We start from the raw sequence: 9308 nt of genomic DNA, 5'->3' as shown, positions 1-9308 counted from the left end.
TGGTGGGTCCGTGGCCTCCTCGCTGCTCCGTGGCAGTCCCTGTCCTGGGGGTGGCAGTCTGCGTTCCTTCTGTGCCTGAGGACTGGACCACCTGTCCACCTGTCCCAGGGAGCACCCCTCTTCGTTGCCTGGTGTTCAGAGGCCCTCCGTGTCCCAACTCTCCCTTCTTCCTCGTGGCTCTCAGAGCAGGATCGTTGATTCCGTGAAGAGCCCTGTTTGGGTCTTTACTGAAGTGTGTGGGCTCTGGCCATGCACGCGGCGGGCGATGCCCAGAGACTGCGTCTTTGTCTCTGTGGAGCTCTGTGCATGGCCCTGTCGCGGTCTCTGGGGGCTTACTGTCCGCACCTGGGCTTGTCCCCTGTTGCCGAGGATGGGTGTTCCAAGCGCTGGGTTTGGTGTCCTTCATCTCTGGACAGAAGGCATCAGTGCTGGGCTCGGGTCGCTGCCTGGACAGGCCCTCTCATCTTGGCCAGAGTTGACCGCCGTTTCCCTGGGCTTTCCCTGTGGCTGCCAGGCCACCATGGACAGCGCTGACCTTCGCTGCTGCCTCTCCAACGCTGCATTGGTGGTCTGCTTCTCCGTGCGCAGTCTGGGCAGACCTCCAGCCAGGGCTGGGGACAAAAGCACGTCCCTCTCCGTCCTGACTCGACCATGACCATGGCCCCCAGAACGTCGTGCTTGACGCGTGTTCTGAGAAGAGACATGACCACAGTGGCCTTCACCGCAGCAAGACACGGTGCCGCATGACAGCAGCAGACGCTGCCGCGTGTCCTGACAGGAGCCACAGGAGACATGTCTGGCCGACTGCCCTACTCTCCGCCCCAGCCCGCCGGCTCTGCTGCGAAATGTGCTGAGTTCTGTGAGGTCCCCTCTCTTGGCCCCAGGTGCAGGATCTGAGGACACAGCAACGGGGCTTCGCGGTCTGGGGAAGTCCTTCTGCCAGGGAGTGTGCTGTGATTCAGTCACCAGTGGACCCGCTGGGAAGGCTGGGAGGCCGGGTGGGGGACTCCGGGTCCCTGGGTCGGGGTTGGGGGCTCCAGAGCTTGAGATTCCCGCCAGGCCCCCGGGGGGTGCAGGAGAGGCCCAGATCAGCTCCTTCCCGTCAGCCGTGACTTTAATCCGCTGGGCTGCCTGGCGCCTCCCGTGGCTCCGCTGGTCCCGTCTGTCCTGAGCCCTCATGGTCCTCGTCCTCTCCTGCCTTGGTGGGGACGACTGGACACTCCTGCTCCCTGGGAGGGCCCTGATGGGTAGGGCAGGTCTGGGTCTGTGGCCATCACATCCAGAGGAGTCCCTTGGCCAGGAGGACAGCAGGGGCCCTGCTGTGCGCCTGCAGGACGTGAGGTGCGCTGTGGGCGCCTGTTGCCAAGGCAGATGCTTCTCTCCCAGACCCAGCATGGCGCTGGGCATCCTCCTCCCACCCCAGGTGTGCCACGTCAGGGCCACACTCTATCCACTGGGTGGGTTCTGTCACGCCTGCTGTTGTCTCGCAAAGTCCAGCTCCCTGCCACCTCCCTGCCAGCTCCCTGCCTCCTCACCACTCACCTCCCCTGCCAGCCTCCCCTGCCAGCCTCACTCACCTCCCTGCCAGCTCCCTGCCTCCTCACCACTCCACTCACCCACTCACTCACCTGCCTGCCTCCCCTGCCTCCCTTAGCTGCCCACCTCACCCGCCCACCTCACCAAGCCTCGGCTCTGGCAGCCCCAGTTCTCTCTCGTGGTCAGGCCAGGGCCTGCCTCCCTCCCTGGGAGCTGAGTGCCTGCCACAGCCTTTGGTGGCACCGTGTCTGGCAGGTCAGGGATGATTTGGGGGAGCCAGGCCTTCCAGGACTATGGGTCCAGCACAGTCCGACTGTGCCCTTCTCCTGCCAGCAGCGTCCCGTGGCTCTGCCCTCAGACTGCCCAGGCCTGCGAGCTGTCCCGTCGCCCTGGCCCCGGCCCACCCGGCCTTCTCCCAGCTCTGCCCCTGCTGCCCTGGCCTCCACGTCCCCAGGGCCCAGGTCGGGCCTTTGTGAGGAGTCCGGGAGCAGGAGGAAGGGCTGTATGATGCATATTTCTCCCTGGAGGGGCCCTACTCCCCAGCGCCCGGGCAAGCTGGCACTGTGTGCACACTGCTTCCCACACTGTCACTGCCGTCCCCTGCCGGCAAGGGCTGTCCTGACCTGTTCCCTCTCCTCACCACCTCTTCGGCACCCGTAAGGCTCTGCCCAGGGGCTGCCTCTTCCAATGACCCACTCTCCTGCCCCAGGAGCCTTCCTGCCCAGGGCTGTGACCTCGACTCTGGGCCAGAGGCAGAGACAACCGCACCCCGCACGGTGCACCTCTGCCTGGCCCTGCGTCTCCGGAGCCTGGTGCTGCGGGTGGCACACAGCGCAGAGGCTGGCACGGGAAGCTGGGCGGTGCGGTGTCCACAACTGGGGCGCTATGTGACTGGGTTCTGGGTTCTGGGTTCTGGGTTCTGTGTGACTGGGTTCTGGGTTCTGGGTGACTAGGTTCTGGTGACTGGGGTTCTACATGGCTGGGTTCTGGGTGACTGGGTTCTGGGTGACTGGGGTTCTACGTGGCTGGGTTCTGGGTTCTGGGTGACTGGGTTCTGGGTTCTGGGTTCTGGGTGACTGGGTTCTGGGTGACTGGGTTCTGGGTGACTGGGTTCTGGGTTCTGTGGACTAGGATTCTGGGTGACTGGGTTCTTGTGACTGGGTTCTGTGGACTGGAATTCTGGGTGACTGGGTTCTGGGTCACTGGGTTCTGGGTTCTGGGTTCTGGGTGACTGGGTTCTGGGTGACTGGGTTCTGGGTGACTGGGATCTGGGTTCTGTGGACTGGGATTCTGGGTGACTGGGTTCTTGTGACTGGGTTCTGTGGACTGGGTTCTGGGTTCTGGGTGACTGGGTTCTGGGTTTTGGGTTCTGGTGACTGGGTTCTGGGTTCTGGGTGACTGGGTTCTGGGTTCTGGTGACTGGGTTCTGGGTGACTGGGTTCTGGGTTCTGTGTGACTGGTTTCTGGGTGACTGAGTTCTGGGTGCCTGGGTTCTAGGTTCTGTGTGACTGGTTTCTGGGTGACTGGGTTCTGGTGACTGGGTTCTGGGTTCTGTGTGACTGGGTTCTGGTGACTGGGTTCTGGGTTCTGGGTGACTGGGTGACTGGGTTCTGGGTTCTGGGTGACTGGGGTTCTGGGTGACTGGGTTCTGGTGACTGAGGTTCTGGGTGACTGGGTTCTGGTGACTGAGGTTCTGGGTGACTGGGTTCTGGGTGACTGGGGTTCTACGTGGCTTGGTTCTGGGTTCCAGGTGACTGGGTTCTGGTGGCTGGGTTCTGGGTTCTGGGTTCTGGGTGACTGGGTTCTAGGTGACTGGGTTCTGGGTGACTGGGTTCTGGTGACTGAGGTTCTGGGTGACTGGGTTCTGGTGACTGAGGTTCTGGGTGACTGGGTTCTGGTGACTGAGGTTCTGAGTGACTGGGTTCTGGGTGATTGGGGTTCTACGTGGCTTGGTTCTGGGTTCCGGGTGACTGGGTTCTGGGGGCTGGGTTCTGGGTTCTGGGTTCTGGGTGACTGGGTTCTAGGTGACTGGGTTCTGTGGACTGGGATTCTGGGTGACTGGGTTCTGGATGATTGGGTTCTGGGTGACTGGGTTCTGGGTGACTGGGTTCTGGTGACTGGGGTTCTACATGGCTGGGTTCTGGGTTCTGTGTGACTGGGTTCTGGGTGACTGGGTTCTTGGTTCTGGGTGACTGGGTTCTGGGTTCTGGGTGACTGGGTTCTGGGTGACTGGATTCTGGGTGACTGGGGTTCTGGGTGACTGGGGTTCTGGTGACTGGGGTTCTGGGTGACTGGGTTCTGGTGACTGAGGTTCTGGGTGACTGGGTTCTGGGTGACTGGGGTTCTACGTGGCTTGGTTCTGGGTACCGAGTGACTGGGTTCTGGTGGCTGGGTTCTGGGTTCTGGGTGACTGGGTTCTAGGTGACTGGGTTCTGTGGACTGGGGTTCTGGGTGACTGGGGTTGTAGGTGACTGGGTTCTGGTGACTGGGGTTCTACATGGCTGGGTTCTGGGTTCTGGATGACTGAGTTCTGGTGACTGGGGCTCTGGGTGACAATTCCAGACATGTGTACAGTGTGCACTGATCAAAGCCAGCCACACTCTTTCCACCCCACCCTAGCACCCTTCCCAGGCCCTGGCCACCACTTTCCCACTTGGAGGCCGATGCTTCTTCAGTGTTCACCTTTCTGTTCTGGCTCACTTCACTTAATGTCCTCCAGCTCCATCGAGTTTGCTGTAAATGACAGGACTTTGTTCTTCTTTGTGGCTGAATAGTACTCCATTGTGCATGTATCCCCTGAATTTTCCTGTCTATCCATCTGTTGACGGGGACCTGGACCAGTTCCTTAACTTAGCAACCGCGGATGAGGCTGCCATAAACACAGGCAAGTGTTTCTTTTGCATTCTGATTTTTCTTTCCTTTAGATTCCCACCCAGGCGTGGGTTGGCTGGACCAGGAGGCAGGCTGTCTTAGAGTTCCCAGGAAACTCCAGGCTGTGCCGACTGCTACTCCTATCAGCAGTGCCCGAGGGTCCCTCTTCTCCACACCCTTACCAGTATTTGTTGTTTTTTGTGTTTTTTTTTAAATTCACATTTTAAAATGCATTCATTTACTTGTTCCAGCTGGTTCTACATGAGGACAGGATGTCTTTCAACTCATAGTACACAAACGGAGCCCAAGTTTTCATTTCTCTGGTTGGACACGAAGTCCAGCCACACCATTCATGCCTTCATACATGGACCTAGGGCCTTTTCGGGTGCTGTATTTCCATGGCCCTGTCCTGGTTGGAATTTCATTTTGCATTCCCTGTGGACAACCACACCCATCACTTTTCTGTGCACAAGTCGCTGTTTGTGTTTCTTTTTTGGAGAAGAGGTCCACTCAGATCATTTCCCCTTTTTTTAAATGGGACTGCCTGGGTTTCTGTCACGAGGCCCTGGGTTCCTTGCAGATTCTGTCACTGACCCGCTGGCCGATCATAGCAGGCAAGACTTCCTCTCGTTTTCCAGGTCATTTCTTCTCACTGCTGACTGTGTCCTGTGTGGTGCGGGAGCCTTTTAGTTGGACATAGCACCATTTGTCGAGTTTTGCTTGTTGCCTGTGCTTTGGGTCCTACCCAGAAGGTCTCTTTCTGCACCAGTGTCTGCAAGCATGGCCCCCTTTTCCTTCGGTTCTTTCCTCCTTCACACCACCAGCCCCTGGCCGCTGAGCTGGAGACCAGGGTGTGCCTGCTTTCCCAGGTTCTGCAGCACAGCCCTGCGGGGCCCAGGGAGGGGGCGCTCAGCCTCCCAAGAGCTGGGTCCAAACTGGAATCTTTCAGCAGCGCTTAGGAGCCTGGTGAGTCCACTGCCTCGCTAAAAGGAAAGTTTTCCGGAACTCTTTGTTCAGGAAGTGGGTTTGACTTTATTGACGGCTGATTCCCTGCGGGTAACAGGGAATTGCAAAAAGGCTCTGGAGTTAAGTGTCCACTTACTCTCAAAGACGAGGCAGATCTGCATATAAAATGTACAGTCTTGTGCTTGAGCACTCTTGGGGAGGTGGCTTTTAAGCCTCCGTGGCTCTTGGTGCCATCTCCCGCAATTTCCACCCTGCCATCATGGTCATGCTGGGGCTCGGGGGACGCCATGTCTGGCATCCCAGGGTCCTGGGCAGGTCTAAAGGGAATTCTTGATTCAGAAATGGATGAAATAAATCCAGACCAAAAATACTGCAGTGCGGGGGTGTGCACGTGAGCTATTTGTGAGAAATTTCAAGTCTTTTGAGGTAAAAATCAATTTACAAAGAAAACAAGCCCAGCCACGGAAAGTCACCGGTTCTGTTCACTCTGGGTCCTATTTGCATAGAAAGCAAGCTGCCAATGATGCTTTAGCCGAGCGCAGATTAACACTGGATTTGCATACTCTAGTGCCTTCCATTTCTGGAGAGGTTGAAATGAGTTGCTTGATTAAGCCTTGGTCCATCTCTTTTAATTTATTCGATTTTTTAAAAAGTCATCAGCTCTGTTTAAGGTGGAGCACCTCGGAACCTTGGAATGAAGCACTGGCTGGTGGGGTGCTTTGTCCCCTTCCATAACCAGGTGTGACCCACTCCCACTCCTACAAAGGTGTAAGGGTCTGGCGAACGATGGAGGAAGAGACCACCAAGAGACCGACTCATGCAACAGCAAAAGGGGATTTATTGAGGATCCAGTGCACTGGGGCTCCAGGCTCACTCAAGAAGGGACAGCGACCAAGAGCCCGGAGCAGGGGTTGAGCAGTGCTTAAGTACACTTTTTGGGGAGGGTGGGGGCTTTGCATACATCAGAGCAAATCATCATGAGGTGCGGGAAAATCAAACAACGACTCTCAAACATGATTAGTACATTCATTGGCGGGAACAGGTAGGGGGGGAGTGATAGGTCACTTCTAAGGAGGGGGATACATTCAAATTGATTGGTTTGGGCCCTGAGGTGCCTACGTGCCTAGCTGCACAGGGTCCAAGTTGTTAAACAACTAAGTGGTCAAGGAGGATTATTTAACGGGCAGTCCCGGGAATTGTCCTAACAGCTACAGGAATTTCAGGCTTTGAGTGTAGCATAGAAACTTAACAATACCTGGTTCTTTACATTTTAACTCAGGCTTTGCAGCTTAGAAACTCTACAATACCTGGTCCTTTACATTTTAACTTCAGTTTCTTTTATACTTTCAAAGGGACCTGTAAATGTTGAGGTGGGATTGCAATAAATCACTCAGTCAATCTCTAAGCCGGGAATGGAAACTTTATTCACCAGCCTGTGGTCCAGATCCACCAGCAGGCAGGCCAAGGGCAGGCTGCAGGTCTACACCCTTCGACCCTCTCGGGGTCTGAGTACACCTTTTATAGTCCAAAACCATCTTAAAGTAGAAGTGGCTGTTGATATGATTCAAAACCATAAACAAACATCATGAGATCTAAAATCATAAGCAGAAAAGGGAGTGGCCAAAAGGTCCCTAGTTGTGTACAAGTTACAGAATGGTCACCAACGTCTAGAGAGTCAGTCTCTGCCAGGGCACATGGTCCAGGGAAGACGGGAACCCAAGAGAGAACACTTTTACATTGTGTAAGAATCGCCATTTTGTGTTGGCAAACATGCTATGCTAGGCAACTGTTGACAGGCGCAGAGGCAGGGTTTTCCCTGGGAGAAGGTTTTCTAACATGACGTGGAGGCTCAGGGCAAAATGGAGTATGTTTGGTCACTGCCCACATAGCCTGGGCCATGACATAATCGGGCCTCACAAGTTCTTTTGTTGTTGTTGTTGTTGTTTATTTATTGTAATTTGTTATACCTGACAGCAGAGTGCATTATAATTCATATTACCCATATAAAGCACAACTTTTCACGTCTCTGGTTGTACACATTGCAGAGTCACCATCCATGTCTTCATGCATGTACTCGGGGTAATGATGGCCATCTCATTCCACCATCTTTCCTACCACCCTGTCCTCTCCCTTACCCTCCCTACCCTTTGCCCTATCTGAAGCTCCTCCATCCCCCCATGCTCTCCACTCATCCCCTTAATGGATCAGCATCTTTTGGTTTTTTGGGGATTGACTTTCTTCTCTTAGCATAATATTCTCCAACTCCATCCATTTACCTGGGAATGCCTGGATTTTATTCTTTTTAAATGCTGAGTAATTTTCCATTGTGTATATGTACCACATTTTCTTTATGCATTCAACTATTGAGGTGTATCTAGGTTGGTTCCACAGGTTAGCTATTGTGAATGGTGCTGCTATAAACATTGATGTGGCTGTGTCCCTGTAGGATGCTGTTCTTAAGTCCTTTGGGTATAAACCGAGGAGAGGGATAGCTGGGTCAGATGGTGGTTCCATTCCCAGTTTTCCAAGGAATCTCCTTACTGCTTTCCATATTGGCTGCACCAATTTGCGGTCCCACCACACCCTCGCCAACACTTACTGTTGTTTGTCCTCACAATAGCTGCCGTTCTGACTGGAGTGAGATGATGTCTTAGAGTAGTTTTGATTTGCATTTCTCTGATTGCCACAGATGATAAACATTTTTTCATGTATTTGTTGGTTGATTGTATATCCTCTTCTGAGAAGTGTCTGTTCAGGTCCTTGGTCCATTTGTTGATTGGGTTGTTTGTTTTTGTGGCGTTAAGATTTTTGAGTTCTTTATAGACCCTGGAGATTGGTGCTCTGTGTGATGTGTGTTGGTAAAACTTTGCTCCCATCCTTAGGCTCTCTATTCACCTCATTGGTGGTTTCTTTTGCTGAGAAGAAGATTTTAAGTTTGAATCCATCCCATTTATTGATTTTTGTTTTTAATTCTTGAGCTATAGGAGTCTTATTAAGGAAGTCAGGGTCTAATCCTACCTAATGGAGACTTGGGCCTACTTTTTCTTTGTTAGGTGCAGGGTCTCTGGTCTAATTCCTAGGTCCTTGATCCACTTTGAGTTGAGTTTTGTGCATGGTGAGAGACAGGGGTTTAATTTCATTTTATTGCATGTGGATTTCCAGTTTTCCCAGCACCATTTGTTGAAGAGGTTGTCTTTTCCCCAATGTATGCTTTTGGCTCCTTTGTCTAATGTAAGATAACTGTAATTATATTGGTTAGTCTCTGTGTCCTCTATTCTGTACCCCTGGTCTATAAGTCTATTTTGGTGCCAATACCATGCTGTTTTTGGAACTAACAGATCCACCCCAAGGAATATCATAATGAAAATGCAAGACATACAGTATGAGGAGAGATCTGTTGTGATTTTGTACATTTGGCATCCTATAAGCGTCTTGTATTGGATTTTCCAATTTATTCTTCATGTTTGGAAATTTTCTAATATTATTTCATCGAATAGATGGCTCCTTCCTTTGGTTTGGATCTCTATGCCTTCCTCTATCCCAATGATTCTTAACTTTGGTCTTTTCATGTTACCCCACAATTCTTGAGTGTTCTGCTCATGGTTTCTTATCGTCCTCTCTGTGTGGTCAACGTTCTTGTCAAGATGATATATTTTGACAAGAATTGTCTGAGCTCCTGTCTTCCAAGTGATCTAACCTGTTGGTGGTGTTGTCTATTGAGCTTTTAATTTGGTTTATTGTTTCTTTCATTTCAAGGATTTGTCTGTTTTTTGTTTTTTCAGAACCTTTGTCTCCTTATTGAAGTAATCTTTTGCTTCCTGTATTTGCTTATGTAGCTCTTTATTAAAATGGTCTTTTGCTGCCTGGATTCGCTCTCTTATGTCATCCTTTAATTCACAGAACATTTTAATCACGTAACCGTAACCCTGCACTCC

This window comes from Ictidomys tridecemlineatus (assembly GCF_052094955.1).
Source record: "Ictidomys tridecemlineatus isolate mIctTri1 chromosome 12 unlocalized genomic scaffold, mIctTri1.hap1 SUPER_12_unloc_7, whole genome shotgun sequence".
Taxonomy (NCBI): Eukaryota; Metazoa; Chordata; class Mammalia; order Rodentia; family Sciuridae; genus Ictidomys; species Ictidomys tridecemlineatus.
The sequence above is the reverse complement of the archived record's forward strand: the minus strand, read 5'-3'. Positions refer to the sequence as shown.